Source organism: Nyctereutes procyonoides, unplaced genomic scaffold, assembly GCF_905146905.1.
Source record: "Nyctereutes procyonoides isolate TBG_1078 unplaced genomic scaffold, NYPRO_anot_genome, whole genome shotgun sequence".
NCBI lineage: Eukaryota > Metazoa > Chordata > Mammalia > Carnivora > Canidae > Nyctereutes > Nyctereutes procyonoides.
Window position 1 is genome coordinate 4,989,226 of NW_026575120.1, and position 19,249 is coordinate 5,008,474.

At 44.3% G+C, this 19,249-nt stretch overlaps 1 protein-coding gene across 1 annotated transcript in view; it reads right to left on the reverse strand.

Annotated features, from left to right (window-relative positions):
• Positions 1–924: 924 nt before the first annotated feature.
• Positions 925–19,249, reverse strand: part of TRMT9B (tRNA methyltransferase 9B (putative)) — an 83,980-nt gene continuing 65,655 nt past the window's right edge. Inside the window, exon 5 of the mRNA XM_055335341.1 lies at positions 925–1,103. The gene's annotated coding sequence lies outside the window, so the exon portion shown is untranslated. The remainder of the gene's footprint in view (positions 1,104–19,249) is intronic.

Genomic DNA, 19,249 nt, shown 5'->3' on the forward strand with positions numbered 1-19,249 from the left:
CCTGCAGCCCAGGGTGTGATCCTGGGGTCCCAGGATCGACTCCCGCATCCGGCTCCCTGCAGGGAGCCTGCTTCTCCCTCTGCCTGTGTCTCTGTCTCTGCATCTCTCTCTATATATCTCTCATGAATAAATAAATAAAATCTTTTAAAAAATTAAAGAAAGGAGAGCCAGGGGGACACCTGGGTGGCTCAGTGGTTTAGCCCCTGCCTTCAATCCAGTGCATGATCCTGGAGTCCCCGGACCGAGTCCCGCGAGGGGCTCCCTGCATGGAGCCTGCTTCTCCCTCTGCCTGTGTCTCTGCCTCTCTCTCTCTCTCTGTCTCTCGTGAATAAATAAATAAAATCTTAAAACAAAAAAAAGAAGAAAGAAAGAAAGAAAGAAAGAAGAAAGAAAGAAAGAAAGAAAGAAAGAAAGAAAGAAAGAAAGAAAGGAGAGTCACGATGCGTTTGCTTCTTTCGAGGATGGTCTAGAACTTGGAGATGGGCTTCAGTCAGAATCCTGCCTCGCCCTGGAATGCGAGCCAGAGAGGCTGGGCTGGCAGCCACTTCTCCAGTGGGCTCTGCTCTATTTTTATCAAAGTCATTTAGGATTTAAGTATGCGGGATAATGGCAAATTTAATTCGTCCTCTTTCATGTTCGCGTCTGAACATTTAAAATGCACCCAGGGCGCTAGACTTCCCGGGTTTCCACCAGCCCGCCCCGGCGCCCCGGCGCCCCTGCGGCCTGCCCGCCTCCTCCGCGCGGGGTGCGGCGCCACCTGGTGGTACGATGCGCGAAGGCTGTTCCTGTGTCGTCCAGGCAAAGCAGGGATTTAAACAAAATACTGGGAACGTTGGCAGCAGATCACTTAGTATGCCCAGAGTTCGAATTTGTTATTAACCGTGCAAATGTGTGGGAGTTATAGAATCCCTGGAGCCACGCAAAGCGAAGGTTTATGGGTGTGTTCACTTCAGAGAGGGGTCCTCCTGAGTTTTTAACTCTTCATTGGGATTCTTGTTATGCTTAGTGTGGGATCCACGTGTTGGCTGTAGTGATTTACGCTCCCGTGAAAAGCATGGGCAAATTGCTTGATTTTTCTCAGCCTCAGTTTCTCCTTTTGTCATCTGCAAAAGAGAATTTCTAAGAACCTTGCCAATCCTTTAAAACATTTCAGCCCAGCACCTGGGTGGCTCAGTGGTTGAGCATCTACCTCCATCCAGCTCAGGTTGTGATCCCGGGATGGGGTCCCCGCATCAGCCTCCCCGCAGGGAGCCTGCTTCTCCCTCTGCCTATGCCTCTGCCTCTCTCTGTGTGTCTCTCATGAACAAATAAATAAAATCTTAAAAAAACCATTGCAACCAACTACAAATATTGCAGTTCCATGATTTACCTTAGTGACTGTACATGCTTCACGCTAGTGACTGTACACGCTTAAGATCCATGATTTTTTCCATCTTCCAAGAATTTAATGTTAACAGGTAGTGTAGACATAATACCAATAATTGTCATTTTAATATATTTTCTTTAAATTCAATTTGCCAACATATAGTATAACACCCAGTGCTCATCTTATCATGTGCCCTCCTTAATGCCCATCACTCAGGTAATGATTGTCATTTTTTAAAAAAATATTTTATTTATTTTAGAGAGAGGACAAATAGGAGGGGCAGAGGGAGAGATTCTGAAGCGGACTTCCTGCTGAGCATGGAGTCCAACCTGGGGTTTGACCCCAGGACCCTAAGATCATGACCTGAGCTGAAACCAAGAGTCTGATGCTTAACCAACTAAGCCACCCAGGCACCCCATAGTTGTCTTGTCCTTTACCGAGTCCTGCTATGCCTGTGGTATTGTTTTAGGCACTTTACATATGTTTGCCTTGTTATTTGATCTTTCAAAAATTCTGGCTGACAAAATTCTGCAAGATAAATATCATGCTCACAGATTAGGAATCTAAGGCTACCACACCCTACTCTCCCTGTTGACAAACTAGTAAAGAAGATAAAAGAAACAAGTGAAAAATATGGTATTATCATTGCAGTTCATCATACCTCTATTTATGTGTAGAGCACAGTGCAATTTGCCAGGTTCGGACAATACCAAATGTATTCAGGCCACATAAGAGGAGCTATTTCTCTGTCTTTAATATGTTCATTAAGCTGCTGTCATAATGTTATGTTAGAGAAGCAGTTAAAAAATACTTTTTCCAAGGATTCAGGGGAAAACTCCTGTTTATCAAGCTCTAATATGGTGCCCAGACCTCTTCCCTGTGAGGTGAGCACAGGAGAGATGGAGAATTGGGTCCTCAGAGGTAATTGCCATGTCCCTGCTGCTGATCCGAAGGTGGAAGGTGGCAGGAGCCCATTAGCACACGGCAGGAACACCTGTGGGGTGCCCCCCAACATGGCACAATAACCAGTCTGTTGTTTTTGTTGATGGGTTGGTTTGAGTATTCCTTTCGAAAGCTAGAAAGCCTTTCCCAAAGTGTATTGTAGGGAATTTTGTGTGGAAAACAGAGTTTCCAGATCACATAGTATGGAAACCACTGGGTTAAATAAAGTTAAATGGGTTTTTGGCTCTAGTGGAGGACTTCTTGAAGCATTTTATATGTCAATGTGTACTTTTTATTTAATTGAATGTATATTTTTAAAGATTTTATTTATTTTTTCACAAGATACCAGAGAGAGAGAGATAGAGACACAGAGACACAGGCAGAGGGAGAAGCAGGCTCCATGCAGGGAGCCTGACTGACGTGCGACTGGATCCAGGGTCTCCAGGATCACACCCTGGGCGGAAGGTGGCGCTAAACCACTGGGCCACCCAGGCTGCCCTAATTGAATGTATTTTAATGTGTAAAATCAACCCCGCTAGCTAGAGATAAGGCAGAAAGTAAGTCTTGTCCCTATGCTAGAAATCCTGTCACCTAACCACTGTTGATTTGTGTGTGTGTGAATTTCCAAGAACTTTGGGGCTCCTGGGTGGCTCAGTTCATTGAGCCTCTGACTCTTGATGTCAGCTCAGGTCTTAATCTCAGGGGAGTGAGTTTAAGCCCCATGTTGGTCTCCATGCTCAGAATGGAGCCTACTTCAAAATTTTTTTGAAACATTTCCAAGAATATTGTAATAGCATCGTTAATTCAGATGAATGTTGGAAAAAAATGCTCTGTAGCTGTCACCTGGCAACCCTGAGCTTTAGTCCTACAGATCAACTGAATGCCCAGTAGCTCTGCCCTCTATGGAAGCAGGGTTGCACCATCCACCTTGCAAGCTCCTCCTAGCATCCTATCCTTAGGTTGCCCACCTAGTTCCTGTAAGCAAGCATTGGTGTTTGCTATCAATAATCAACCCTACAAAAAAAATAATAATAATCAACCCTACACTGACCTGATGTCCAGATGGACTTTCCTATGTTATAGAAACTAGGACATAAGTTATATGTTTGAGAAATCTGTTAAGGGGGTTCCTGGCTGGCTTAGTTGGTAGAGCATTCAACTCTTGATCTCAGGGTTGTGGGTTTGAGCCCCATGTTGTGTGTCAAGATTGCTTAAAAAATAAAATCTTAAAACAATCAAAAAAAAAAAAGAAGTCTGTGCAGAATTCCTAGTTTGCTAAACACTTTGAGAAATCCCATATCCTGACTCATGAAAGTTTACCATTTTATTTTATTTTTTTAAAATCTTACCATTTTAATAATAATATCTTTTCTATGTGTTGAGCACTTTACATATGCTAATTTGACTAACTCTTCCAGCAGCCCCATAAGGGAAGTTGCATGCAACATCTATGATTTATGGAAGAGGAATGGAAGCAAAGATTGCTTAAGCACCTTTCATCCCTAGGCCACAATTTCTAGAATCTCTTAGCACTTCCTACTATCTCCTTGCATTGGTCTCTGATACTCTGTAGGACCTCTGCTTCTTGGAACTTTAACTGATCATGACAGAGAGTTGTTGGGTATTTATTGGCTCATAACTCCCCCTCCTTCTACCAACTCTACCCTCCCACTCTGGCCCCCAGCTCACTAATTTGAGCATGACACACACAAATAGTTTCAGTGTCAGACTCTGTAAAATGTTTCTATATTAGGATATAAAGTGAGGGGCAGCCGGGTGGCGCAGTGGTTTAGCGCCGCCTGCAGCCCGGGGTGTGATCCTGGAGACCCGGGATCGAGTCCCACATCGGGCTTCCTGCATGGAGCCTGCTTCTCCCTCTGCCTGTGTCTCTGCCTCTCTCTCGCTCTCTCTGAATGAATAAATAAATAATTCTTTTAAAAAAAGGATATAAAGTGAAAGAAACAAAAAGTATACTTTTATGTACACTCCGACTTTAGGAGGAGAAAAGTGCATAGAAAAGAAGCCTAGAAGGAAAGATGGTGATTGTGTAAGAGTTGCAGGGTAATGGATGATTTTTTCTTTTGTATTCATTTTCTGAAATATGATTATATACATTATTGAATGGGAGAGATTTACCTTTCTCGTGCATTTACAAATGTCTCTCCAAAGACTGAAAGACATCTATCAATTCAGGTGGTTACCATGCAATACCATGAAATAATCTTTTCAGTAATTACTTTCTATCAATTAATTAATAATTGCTATTTACCTTAAATATAAAAGCTTGAATTCCCATAAAAACTCATCAAAAAAGCTATTATTATGCTTTTTTGAAATTAAGGAAACCAAGGTAAAGAGGAAAACCACATTGCTGGAAGTAGAATTCACTATTGTCAGGCTCATAAGACTTCAGAGTGCTCTCTCAGATAAATATATGTCTACAGTGCTTGGATTTCTGTGGGCTGTTTTCACATAAATCCTTTGGGTCATTTTACCCATCTATCATCATCATTCATCTGATAGAGACAGTTATTACTTAAGATCCCTGTTTTCATAGTACTGCCAAATTTTGTTACTGTATTAGGATCATATGAAGAGTGGCAAACACATAATAAGAATCTACAGCTTCTGACAGTGCTCCTAAGTCCAGCTTCTGACATTAATTCATTAGCAGGTGTGTTGGCCTATCTCCAAGATGGTGCCCAGGGAGCCCTGCTTCCTGGAATCATGCTCTTGTGCTGTCCCCTCCCATATCATAGCAGAGTTGTCCTATGAGACCAAATGAGCATGGCAGAGGTGATGACCTGTCACTTCTGAGACTCGGTAATAAAAGAAATCATGGCTTCCCTCTTGCTTGCTCACCCTTGGATCACTTAGCATGGGGGAAGCTAACTGCCATGTCATGAAGACATTTAAACAGTCTGTGGAGAGGTCCGCATGAGTCCTCCAGCCAACAGCCAAGTCACTGAGTGATCTTAGAAGCAGTTCCTCCAGCCTCCTCAAGCCTCTAGATGACTCAGCCCCAGCTGATTGACTGAAACATCATGAAAGACTGATCTCAGATCCATCCAGAGCCATCCAGAAAAACCACTTCTGAATTGCTGACACACCAAAACTGAGATGGTGTTTGATGCTTTAAACCAGTAAGTTGTGGGGTGGCATGCTACATAGTGATGGATAACTAACTGATATTTCACTTAATGTCTTTAGTTCACAAGACCTCAGACAGAGAGGAATTGTACTTGGAGATCTGCACTTAAGGAGAATTTCCTACACTGGGACCTGATTTAAATGGTGACATCCTGAACTTAGAGCTGATGCTGTACAGGGGTGAGACTTCGGGGCTGCATTGGGAAGGATGGGAGTACTTTGCACATGGGAAGAATATGATAGTTATAAGTATGTCCACAAATTCTTTAACATTCTTCTAAAAAAGGGCCTCATTCCCCTCAATCATGAAATGGGCAAAAGACACGAACAGAAACCTCACAGAGGAAGACACAGACATGGCCAACAAGCACATGAGAAAATGCTCCGCATCACTTGCCATCAGGGAAACACAAATCAAAACCACGAGATACCACCTCACACCAGTGAGAATGGGGAAAATTAACAAGGCGGGAAACCACAAATGTTGGAGAGGATGCGGAGAAAGGGGAACCCTCTTGCACTGTTGGTGGGAATGTGAACTGGTGCAGCCACTCTGGAAAACTGTGTGGAGGTTCCTCAAAGAGTCAAAAATAGACCTGCCCTATGACCCAGCAATTGCACTGCTGGGGATTTACCCCAAAGATACAGATGCGGTGAAACTCCAGGACACCTGCACCCCGATGTTTCTAGCAGCAATGTCCACAATAGTCAAACTGTGGAAGGAGCCTTGGTGTCCATCGACAGACAAATGGATAAAGAAGCTGTGGTCTATGTATACAATGGAATATTCCTCAGCCATTAGAAATGACAAATATCCACCATTTGCTTCAACGTGGATAGAACTGGAGGGTATTATGCTGAGTGAAGTAAGTCAATCGGAGAAGGACAAACATTATATGTTCTCATTCATTTGGGGAATATAAAAAATAGTGAAAGGGAATACAGGGGAAAGGAGAGAAAATGAGTGGGAAATATCAGTGAGGGTGACGGAACATGAGAGACTCCTAACTCTGGGAAACGAATAAGGGGTGGTGGAAGGGGAGCTGGGTGGGGGGATGGGGTGACTGGGTGACGGGCACTGAGGGGGGCACTTGGCGGGATGAGCATTGGGTGTTATGCTATATGTTGGCAAATCGAACTCCAATAAAATATATATATATATATATAAAGGGAAATTTTACTACAGAAAAACAAAAAACAAAACAGAAAAACAAAGACAAGATAATAAAAGTCACTGTATCTTCCCTTTGCACTTCCTCTTGGATGGCCCACTCCAGAGAAAATTGTGAGCAGTGTTACAGAAAGGGCCTTCTGCCAATAACCATTTGAGCGAACCTTCTGGGAAGTGGCTCCTCCAGCCCTGGTCCAGCATTTAGATGACAGGAGCCTCAGCCAGCGTCCTGATTGCATCCCCATGAGAGACCCAGACCACTCAGCCAAGTCACTTTCAGAACCTAGTACCCAGAAATTGAGTGAGAAAATAAATGTTGCCTTAAGTTACTAAGTGTGAAGGTAATTTGTTCACAAGAGATAATTAATGTATCAGTTGTGAAAATTACCTGATAATATTCCCATATTTGGATTAGAAAGAGAGTTTTGAATAAATCTAAACAAATTTTCTTCCTCCTCAAGTCATGGAAATTTCAAATGCTCTGCAATTATTCTTGCTCCCATCCTCAAATGTCCTTTTGTCTCTGTTATCTAATTTTTACCTGGATTTTCTCTGTCTTTGGTAGCTCTCAAATAGAGAGAGAGAGAAAGAGAGAGAGAGAGAAATCACCCCATAAACATTGGATGGATAGAAATAATATTATACGAAGGTAGCGGAGCTGGTTTGTATATACTGTATTTCATTATATACATATGCAGCTGAGGTCAAGTATACAGAAGATACAAAAAAGTTTTGGACTTTAGGTCAAGTTAAATGTTGCACCCTTGAAATTCAGCCTGGCTGTCTGGGTTCAAAACTGACTCCCCTACCCTTTTCACTTCCATTGTCCTCAGCATCTCGAGGGAGAAGGGCTTGGAGGAGGGCCAACGGGAAGTCCAGGAGGCCTGAATGTGTGACTGGTTCTTTCCTGATGGGGGAAGATCTCTCCCCTCTGGGCTGTTCTCTCTCCCATCCCCTCGCTGGCCCCTCCTTCCCTCTCTCTCTCCTGCTCTCTTTTTGCCTGCAGCTCAGGTTTTGAGCCTATTAGTTCTATACTTTTTGATGTTCTTTGTGTCAGTCTATAGCATGTGTGTGCGTGTGTGTGTGTGTGTGTATGTGTGTGTACCCAGGAAGGGGGCAGTGACAAAGCTGTAAGATAATATCTGCCACACAAATAAATAGTTGCAACATTCTGTGATGAGCCTGTCAACTGTCATCAGAAGCACCAAAGGCCACCAGAAAAACTTGATTTAACAAAGCTAGGTCTGTAATATGTCCTGCGAGGGGGAACACCAGCCTGATTATCTTAGTCACATCTCAGACAAGGAGATTAGAGCAGGATTTTCATGTGGCTTCAGGGCCTGGGCTGGGTCATTTTAAGGTGACACTTGCAAGGTGGAATCGATGGGGATTGGGCGGGGTTCTGCCTTCGTAGCTTTCTCCGGATGGGTGGGCTGGAGAAAGAAGGGATTGGAGGCCACTCCTGATGCACAAGCTGTGAGTCCTGTATAGACTGTTCAGCTGGTTCACAGCCTTTTCTTCTAGGAACTTTTATTTCCTGAAATGAGCAGCTGGGTGGTTTTGTTTGATCCCATTGTTGTGTACTGCAGGTGCTGGGGATCGTTGGTGTCAGCTCTTGGATGCTGCGGAAGTGGTCGCCTGAAGGCCGGAGAACTCATTCCTTTGCAGGGCAAGGAGGGTGAGGCCGGGAAAGCCTCAGTGGAAGAGCAGCTCCTTGAGCTGTGGGTCCTAGGGATGGAAGTGTGTCGGTTCTCCAGCCGGGCAAGCCTGGCAAGCATCTAGAGTGTGTCTCAAATTTTAACATTTGTATAAATCATCTGGGATCATTTTTTAAAAGATTTTATTTAATTATTCATGAGAGACACAGAGAGGGGCAGAGACACAGGCAGAGGGAGAAGCAGGCTCCCCGCAGGAAGCCTGATATGGGACTTGATCCCAGGACCCAGGGATCATGCCCTGAGCCAAAGGCAGATGCTTAACTACTGAGCCACCCAGGTGCTCACCTGGGATCTTGCTGCAACATGGATTCTGCTTCTGGGGCTCTGGGTTCCTAGGTGATGCTATGTTGCCTGTTTGTGGACACACAGTGAGGAATTAGGTCCTAGACCCACAGAAGGATGTACAAAATCCTCAGGGCATGAAATGGTGAAGTGCATTCAAGGAACACCACCAGGGTGTTGCCGTTGGTGAAGGGGAAGGGTGGTGAGGGCTGAGGAAGGAGAGAGCACCCCGACAGGAGGCCTCATGTGCTGGAGGAGGAGCTGGGGATTTTGTTAGTCAGGGTGCCCAACCCTACTACACACTGGCCTGAGTTTGAACTAGTGGTTCTGGGTGGGTCTTGTTAACTAGTGTGCTCTCAAAGCTCCAGAGCATCTCTCACCCGCAACCAGGCTCTGAACCACTTCTGTGAACAAAGGAGTGCTCTGGGAAGGTCCTTGAAGCCGGTTTTCATCCAAGGTGACAGTTACATAGAGCTGTAGTAGGTGCAGCAGCAAAGGAGGAGGCCTGAGTTCAGCTCCAGAGGGATATCCACAAATTACTGAATTGATGTGGACTGAGAAGCTGAGCCTGGGGGAGTGAGATTGCCTGGTTTGGTGAGCAGAGAGCCAGGTTCTAGAAACTTGCTACTCTGGGCTTGAGATGTTTCCAGGGGAGGATGGCCTGTCACCCACTTCCAGTCTCTGGGCTTGTAGGAATGGCATGGGGCCACCGGTGCCAGCCAGCTGGGGACACAGAGGAACCACGGTGGGCATAGTGTGGGGGCCTGGGTGGGGTGAGCACAGTGAAAATCAGTGGAGACATTTCCCAGGTTTGCCTGAGCCTGACCCTGACCTGGCCCTGACCTGGCCCTGGCCACATCCTAACACTATCCAGCAACTCCTACTTAGATATGTTATCAGAAAAATGCCTTTTGTGCAAATTAGAAATTTGGAATTTGACCTGTTGATAGTACAGATGCTTGCTTCCTATATTTCTTTCAATTTTAAACTTGTTTTGTTTTCCTAACCCATAGAGAACTATGGCTTTTGGCTTTATAATTAGAAAGGTAAAGGACAAATGTGGTAATTTCATTGCTCGCCAGTTATCTAGTTGTCCTGTAGTGCCTTAAAACAAATGTCTGTACCACACACTTGGTTAGTATATTATATTGCACCCTGTGCTAGTGGCCTTCCTTGATAGCTCTTGTCTTGCCTGACACTTTGAAAGTCACGGTCCAGTTATATCTTATTCAATTTGTTCAGGACTGTTACTGTTAACCTGATTTTACAGCTGAGGAAACTTTATAGATGAGAAAACTGATGCTCCAGAGGGGTCAAGCAATTTGGTCAAGCCAGTCAGTCCTAACAGCAAGAGAGCACCTAGGAGTGGGGAGTGACGCTCACAGAAGGGAAGCCATTGGCTCCCTTTATGTCCCCCTGGTCCAAGCTCACCACACACTCACTTGGCTCCTGAGGACTTTCTCCCCAGGCAGACTGGGGAACCACATGCAGCTGTTGAAAAAGAGGTCCCTCCAAAACCTGAAATCCAAGGTGGTCAGTTCTTGGTTTTCCAACTCTAAAATTCCTGTCTAAATGAAAGGCAAAGTTGTCTTTTTGGGTTTTTTTGTTTGTTTGTTTGTTTTTTCCACATCCCCACACTAGATTCCCAAGTCTGGGAAGAAAGGCAAAGGTCATTAAAGGCTCCCCCTGGGCTTACCCCCCAGCCCGGTTACCCCAAGGCTGACCATGTGGTCTACGTGTGGGTGAGCATTGGATATTGCAGATCCAAGAACCAACTGTAACCCATCATATGTTATTGAGTGTTTGCCTTATGCTGAGCACTGTTCTCAGTGGGGAGATAGTAGACAAAATGGCAACACAAAATGCCTGTTTCTTGGAGCTTTACATCTTGCAGATGGGGGAGCAGATAATATACACAAGTAAAATGTAATATTTAAGGATAAAAGGAGCCATGGAGAAAAATGAAACATGGAAGGGGAATAGGGAATATATATGTGCATGTGTCAGGGGGGCGGGTATTGGGGGAATGTGGTGTGCAGTTTTAGATAGGTTGATCCCAGGATAACTTTGATAACATGACATCTGAGCGAAGGCTGGAAGGAAGTGAGGGGAACATTGCTTATGCTTCAGGGAAGAGCATTTCCAGTAGAAGGAACAGCGAGTGCAAAGTACCTGAGCTACCCGAGTCCTGAAATGTTGGAGGAATAGGAAGGAATTAGGAAGTCTGGAGCTGAGGAAACAAGGGAAGCTAAGTAAAGGAGAAGATGAGAAGGTAATTGGGCCACTGCTGTAGGTCCTAGAAGGTCACTATCAATTTTTCTTATGACTCTCTGCCGTGCTACCTGCCATTCCCAGACTACTCAGCCATTTGGCTCTCTCTCCCCATGTGCACAGCCCCTTTCCAGGGCCCAGGCCAGGCATATGCCCTGGGAGGGGATGTGGAGGTTAGGGGGCTGGAGGGGGAGGCTGACACCTCACTGGGTGCGAGGGAAACCCTGGAGGCCTCCCACTGAGTGAGTCCCAGCCATTCAGGCCTGTTTTCCTCTCCTGCAGTTATGTTTACCAGATACCACACGTAATACTTTTAAATTGTCCACCCCCTCCACATTCCAACAGTCGACAGCCTGAAGTATCCCAGTCTTCCAGCACAGCGTTAGCAGCTGAAGGCCGATCATGATTTCAGTTCTCTAATGCTTCTATTTTTTTTATTATTATCTATTCCTGAGAGACACACACAGAAAGAGGCAGAGACACAGGCAGAGGGAGAAGCAGGCTCCCTGCGGGGACCCCGACGCAGGACTCGATCTCCGGACCCCAGGATCATGCCCTGAGCTGAAGGCAGGTACCCAACCACTGAGCCCCCCAGGTGTCCCTCTTCTTCTCATTCTAAACCTCCTGCCCCAGCTCCTCTGGGTGTCCTCCACCTGCCGCAGACCCCTCCCCATCTCTGTGTCCCTCCCCACCCATGCCTTTGCTGGTTCCAGAGTAATCTTTTGGCAGCACCTGCCTACAGATCTTCAAAGGCCCCCCGTAGCATCACAGGTTCGAGTGTAAACCCCTCAGCGTGGCATCCCGGCGCTTAAAGCTCAAACTGCAACCTGCTTCTGCGGTTTGCTCTGCCTTTTACCCCCTCTCACAAAAGCCACCCCCCCCCCGCAAAGGGGAGTTCGTAGAACAGGGGGTTGGCCTAGAAGGCCAAGCTGAGGGCCGGCACCCCCAGCAGTGTGACACAGGGAGGAGCCTGACCTCCTTTCCACACCTACCTACGGGGCCCAGCACCACCTGAGAAGGTTGGTATAGCAGGCGAGACTGTTAATGCCAAGTTCTTTGCTTGCAGCTCCCACATGACAAATGTTATGGTCCATCATCTGAGCTTCCCTTCCTCTTTGCTGTTGTCGGGATTAACTCTCCTCCTGAGCTCTCCCCAGGCGGCCAGCACCCTGGCTGCCCGCAGTAGGGCGCTGCAGTGAGAGGGGCAGACTGGGTCCTGGCCCTTGTGATCCATGTACTCCGGTAGACAAAGGAAATAAAGATGTGCAATGAATATCAAAAGGAAGACTACACGTGGCTCTGGGACAATAACTTACATCTGGCCTGGGTTAGGGCAGGGGCACCAAAGGCCTACCTGAGAAATATGCATTTAAACTGAGACGGATTCATGATTAAATCAGGTCAGATGGAGAGTGGAGGAATATTCCAGAAAGAGCGACCTGTGCACATCCATTCTGCTCACTTTTGAGTCAATAGGACCAAGGACTGTATCTTATTCCCATAAAATCTTCCAACAGTTCCTAGAAAGCCCCTTGCCCAAAGGGATTGTTCAAAAGTTGTTCAACACAAATATGAAGAAATGAAGAGTTTTTAAATCACTATCTTTAAAATGATGGGAAAACAAGTGCTATCTCTTCCCATGGTGTCAGTACCTCTCTCGGGGTGGTTATTTGGAATCAATCACCAGTATTACAGTAATAAAAAAGGACAAAGACATAGACCACCTGCTTTTGAGGGCTGAGGCCTCACCAAGGGGGTACGAGTGTGAGTTTCTTCGGGACGGCTGTGCATCACGCCTGGGAGCAAGAGAGCTAGCTCTCCCCGTGCGGGGACGTGCAAGTCACTTCAGCTCACACACTGGAGTCCTCCCTTAATAAAACAGGAGCGTGGGATTGGATTAGGACTCCCTAACAATTAACTTCACAGAGTCTTCTTGTTTCACCAAAATTTGAGTGTCCAACTACATTTCTCTGGATGAGAAATTTTCATTTGCCTCTGATACAATGACCACAGGCAGCTCACCATGTGACTCATGTCCAAGATGGGCACTGTGGTCCCACGTACAGCCAGGAACAAGGCCTATGGATGAGACCCTCCATACAACATGAAAGTGGCAGCTCCACCCACTTCATGCCAAGCCTGGGCATAGGAGTCTCTGCCAGTGTTCCCCAACCTGGGTCTAGTGCTCAGGACCCAGCTCACTGCCCCAACTGGCTCCCCAGTGAGTGGGATGCTTCAGCCTTCTTCTCTATACAGCATCTCTGTTGATAAACCCTTGGGGGTTTGGTCTGTTGGAGGTCTCACTGCTCTAATTTTTCAGGGGGGGCATGTGGGAAGGAAGGGATTTTGCTTTGTATCTCAAAATATCATGCCCTTAATTATTTTTTATTTTTTTTTTTAGGTTTTATTCATTTACTTACTCATGAGAGACAAAAAGTGACAGAGTCAGTGGGAGAGGCAAGGTCCCCTCAGAGCAGGGAGCCTGAAGTGGGACCTGACCCCAGGACTCCAGCCAGGATCATGACCCCAGCAGAAGGCACTCAACTGGCTGAGCCACCCAGGTGCCCCTCATGCCCTTCCTTTTACACATAGCCCTTTCTTTTCAAGAGAAGGAAAAAGCTAGTAACTGATGATTAAATATTGATCTCTGGTGATTTCATTTTAACCCTTGATCAGTTAACGCTGAGACCCAAGCACACATCATCAGTTTCATCTGTACCCAAATTTAGTGGTCCGCTTTCCGTGGTTTCAGTTACCCGAGGTCAAGCTCGGGCGGAAGCAGGTGCTTCTTCTGATCCTAACGCTGCGTCACAGAACCTACATCATTCACTTCAATTCATCATGTTGGCGTTTTATCATTTGACATCGTCCCAAGAAGGGTGAGTGCAGTATTTTGATAAATAAATTTTGAGAGAGACCACCTGAAGCTGGTATTTTTATAGTTCTATTTGTTATTAGTTATTGTTATTATTGTTAATCTCTTACTGTGTCTAATGTATAAAACCTTATCACAGGCATGGATGTACAAGAAAAAACATAGTATATAGAGGGTTCGGTACTATCCATGGTTTCAGGCATCCACTAAGGGTCTCAGAACATATTCCTGGCAGATAAGGGGGGACTGCAGTAAAAAATCTTGTAAGTAAACTCTTTTTCTTTACAACTGGGAGTCTTAGAGGACCATGAGAGAAGGAACTTAGGCCTACAGGATCTAAGATAAGAGTTATCTTGGCAGAAGGCAAAATAAAGTTGAGACCGGTCCCTCCATAGTCAGCTGATCCCAGGAATGGAATTCCATCACCCAGAGCTGGACTCTTTCTCCCCAAAATGCTGAAGACAGGCTGGGAGTCAGTGGGGCAAGGGTGGGGTGGGGGTTGGGGGAACTCCTTTATACCTGTTTGCAGCAGGCCCTTTAAAATGGCAAATGTGACTTTGTTACTGGAGGCTGGGGCTGGAGCTGATGCAGAGGACAAAGATAGGTGGAGAAGTGGCTGGAGCCAGAAAGGTCTTTAGTCAACTCCCTCAACCCTGCCTTTTTTTTTTTTTTTTTTAATTGAGACATAAGGGAAAAAATGGTAGATGATTTAGGAAGGTTTTTTTCTTTCTTTATTTGAGAATGAGAGGTTCAATGTGGGTCTTGATCTCATGACCCCGAGATTATGCCCTGAGCCAAAAATCAAGAGTAGGATGTTTAACCCACTGAGCTACCCAGGCGCCCCAGGAAGGTTTTTTTTTTATATATATATTTTTTAATTTATTTATGATAGTCACACAGAATGAGAGAGAGAGGCAGAGACACAGGCAGAGGGAGAAGTAGGCTCCATGCACCGGGAGCCCGACGTGGGACTCGATCCTGCGTCTCCAGGATCGCACCCCGGGCCAAAGGCAGGCGCTAAACCACTGTGCCACCCAGGGATCCCCCCAGGAAGGTTTTTAATTGCTAAAGGTGAATATGGTGCCAAGTGCCATAAAATACCCTGAATAGATAAAGAGCTATAGGATGGTGAACAAGAAAATCAACATGGAGCAGTGAGTTGAGGCAATTTTCCTGAATACAGGACCCAAGCTGGGGGCTGCATTGTGACAAAGATCTGGAAGGATCTAAACTAACACAAGATGTACAAGGGGTGTGTTGGGGGAAACGCAGGCCTGCTTCTCGGCTTGCACGAATCCCTCCTTCTTTAGAGGCAGTGACAAGTGAGAGGGCCCTGGCAGGTGAAATTTCTGGCAGTTCTCCACTGGCTGAGGCTGCTCCGGGGTGCAGCTTCATGGGGACTGTTTCCTATGGCTTGTCCCTCGGGACCGAGGGGGGCGTGATGTGGACAGTGAAAATCAGGTACTGAACTTGACGATTTCCTTCTGATCCAACCACTGAAAAAAGTGTAAAATCTGCTAACAGGTCTGTTAAAGATTCTTAATCTGGATTTATGCGTAGGTATTTCAAAAAAAATGAAAGATGAGCACAAAGACGGAAGAAGTGATGGTCTCTAAGGACAAATAACTAGCAATGTCTTAAAACAGATTTCTGCCAAAGAGTCCAAGGTGCACAACCGAGGTTTAATTGATTCTGGCCAAAAGACTGGCACAGAATCTATTTTGTTATCAGTCCTTTTCATGTTGGTCTCCTGAGCAACCACCGTGAGGGGCAAAAATCAACACCCAGGGATTGTGTGACAGCTTCTTCCATCACGGAGAATGGGAGGTGGTCAGGGCTGCACCAGGCCAGGGCACCATCTGCTGCTCAAACATGCTCCCGCTGAGCTGCGTTAGGGCCACACAAGTGCCCTTTTACTTCACACCCCATCTGCTAAGGAGCTGACAACCTGCAGATGGAGTGGGTCGGGAGGGGTGCCTGCATTCCGAGGACGTCACAAATGATGTTCTCTCAATAGCAGTACCATATTTCCACATACACTTTAGGACAGTCTAATACATTTTTATTCATCTTAAAAAATATATATATATATATTTTTTAGTTAATATTCTTTTACTAAATCTTTATTTTTATTTTTTTTTCTTTTACTAAATCTTTAAAGACAACCTGTTCTTAAAATGGTTAGTTCGGTTTCCTTTAGACAAAGATAATAGAATTCAAATACAAATGAATTTGCCCAGTTCTTTTGAAGTAGAAGGAGAGGTGGCTGTCAGAATTGATGGAGGTTATAAGAACAGTATCCATCCTGTCACACTCAGAGTGGAGATAAAAGGCATAATTTTGTTCATATAATAACATTTTTTAAAAAGTACACTTACACATAATTTAAATAAACAACCTAATATATATCATAGACATATAAATTACACCATTTTAAATAATACTGATTACAAAAAGATCCTGAACATCATTGATTAATGCAAATAAAAGATCTTCAGATTGACAACAGTCAAGATATTTTACATCAATTTGTGCTTTTAAAACTATTGCTAGCTGCTTCTGGGAAAGCTAAAGTAACTGTATATACTGTAGAAAAAAGTTAATGCGCTTTTGATACAAATAGACAAGTCAACATCAGAAGAAGCACAACAATATTAAACATTATTTTTCAATTTCTTGAAATAAGAAAATCTATTCACGAAATACGTTTCTATGGTAATTGATAATTTAATGTTTTGACAAGTACATTAAGAGGGCTACTTTTTCTTGGTCACTAATGACAACAAACACTTGAGGTCTAGAAATATATATATATATTTATAGAATACACATTTAAGAGAACATCTAAAGAAAATGGGACAGTTTTCACATATTTGAAGTTCCTCAGAAATTCCACCAGGGTCCACCTTAGTGAGCCTTCACCATTGTCAATCCTTCCCTAACAAAGCCCCTCCACATAGCTAATAGGAAATCTGATGAAAGTCGTATGATTTGCTATGATTTTACAGACATGACTGTCATTCAGCCAAATTCCCCAAAGTGAATATAAATATAATTTCAGTTATGCTGGGCACAGATTAACAGTAGTGACCCACCGTCCTCTGCATGAGGAGATAATATCCAGAGAAAAACAAATGTTCCATGTGGAGAAAATATGTTGTTTCATATGGATCAATTAGTAACTAATTGGGTTGAGGCAAGCTTTATTTTTCCCAGTTGTAGTTGAAGAAGAGACAAACTATATATTTATTTGCCAAAGGAGGGATCCAGTTTGACCATCAGGTCATGGGGTGGCATGCTAAACTAACACTGCTCCCATCCAGAGAGGGCCATCCCTGGTGCCTAGTCAACTGAGGAAGGCCTGCATCCAGAGGGAACAGAATGGGACGGGATTCTAGTTCCCACTAATGCATCCAATTCCATGGGGATTAAAAAATAGGACAAATCCCAGTTAATATTTTCTCTGTGATTAGCTCTTGTAGGTTTCTGTGTGTTTTCCATGCCACGCGGAATGCTTTCTATTTGCATTAGAATTTCGATTCTTGGTTGGTGAGAGTTCTTTTAAAATATTCCCACTCCAGTTTTGTGGACAAGTTATAGGGAGTTTATACAATTAGACTAATAATCATAATTTTGGGTCGAGGTTGGGAAAAGAGGAGTGGAGCTTTCTGGTTTGGGGTCTAGGGACGTCTCTGTAAGGCGCTTCCACTCCCGTGGTTTTTCCATCTGCTGGATGGGTGTGTGATAACACTTACCTCATATGCCCTTTGAATTGGCGGAATGAAGCCTGCACCACACATTTTTCTTTGGAGAAGGATTACAATTATGGCATTCGAAATCCAAGTTTATATCTAGGGGATGTGATAATTACTTGTCATTATGTAACTTCTAATAAAAGCGTTGTTTAAAACAGCAGATTGCAGAACAGAAACAAATTGGGTGCAACTGCGGGAGATGAGCCTGAAAAAATAATTGCCAATTTATGAAAAGTCTGAATGCCATGCGGGGGGTTTGCATTTTATTCTGTCGGACACATTGTTTTCTTAAATATGCTTCTCAGATGCTTGTGCTAGAGGATGTTCATGTGTCTGGGTCAAGCTCGGTTGCATGAAGTCCAGACTTTAGTGCAGGTCTCAGGTATGCTAATACACCGTGATTCTCTAAGAGTTGAAGTAATATACAAAACACCCTAAACAGTACAATGTGATAACAGGTATACAATGAAAATGAAACTGTTCCAGCTTGGCACCTTCAGGTCAGCTAACTTTAATATTCTGTGTATTTTCAACATACCCGCTATCCATTGTCTTCTATCCTGTGTATCTGTTGCAGAGCAGGGTTCAGTCAACAAATAAAATGTGTGAAAAATCTCAATAGCTCTCAATTTTCTCAGTCATAAAGTGGAAAAATAGTCATACAATGTTTAAAGGGTTGAAGAAAAAAAATTAAAATTAAAATTAAAATTAAAAAAAAAAAAGGGATTCCTGGGTGGCGCAGCAGTTTGGCGCCTGCCTTTGGCCCAGGGCACGATCCTGGAGACCCGGGATCTAATCCCACATCGGGCTCCCGGTGCATGGAGCTTGCTTCTCCCTCTGCCTGTGCCTCTGCCTCTCTCTCTCTCTCTCTCTCTGTGACTATCATAAAATAATAAATAAATAAATAAATAAAGGGTTGAAGAGTTGGAGAGAAGTGAGCACAGAGCATTTTGTGACAAAGTTTGTTTTTTTTTATTAAAATCAATTTGAAACTGGGTTATACGTGAAAAATAGGTGTAAAAGAGGGGGGAAATGTGTAAGGGATTAATTACTATGCAATTACTGTGTTACTGTGAAGGCTTTAACTTTGCTAAAAATTCATTTGTAAAGGGGATAATCACACTTGCCTTGAAATGCTCTTATAAAAAAGAAAAAAAGAAAGAAATGCTCTTATAATCTGCCCAGCACCATGCCTGAGTGTATCATACGGCGTTGTGGTTGAGAGGGGAGGCTGGGAGCCAGCCTGCCTGCATCTGAATCTCAATCCTGCTCCTTACTAGATGTGCGATCCTTGCTATGTGTGTGATATTAGGGAATTGAATTCATTTCTTTCTGCCTCAGTTTTCCTGGAAAACAGTAAGAATATTTATATCCCAGGGGGCTGTGATGAAGATTACAGATAGAATAATTAATGTTAGATATTAAGAAAAGTTAGCTGCTCTTATTATTTCACATTTTCTACATAATAGCAGGGAAGAGCTCAGGCCTACCCTAATATTTTTTCCCCTAGGCTGCAGCTGCTTGGCTAGCGGTTAGACTCCATTTGCTCCCACTGTTCCCAGTCTGAGCTGTTTTAGGGAGTACCTTCCCCAACCAAGTTCCACAACTCTTGGGTTTGCCCCTCTGTCCTCCAAACCCATTTAGTTTTATAAAAAATTCAGCATTGCTTTTTTTGTGGTTATTAACATACAATTACATGAATGCTCCTGGCTGATTTGG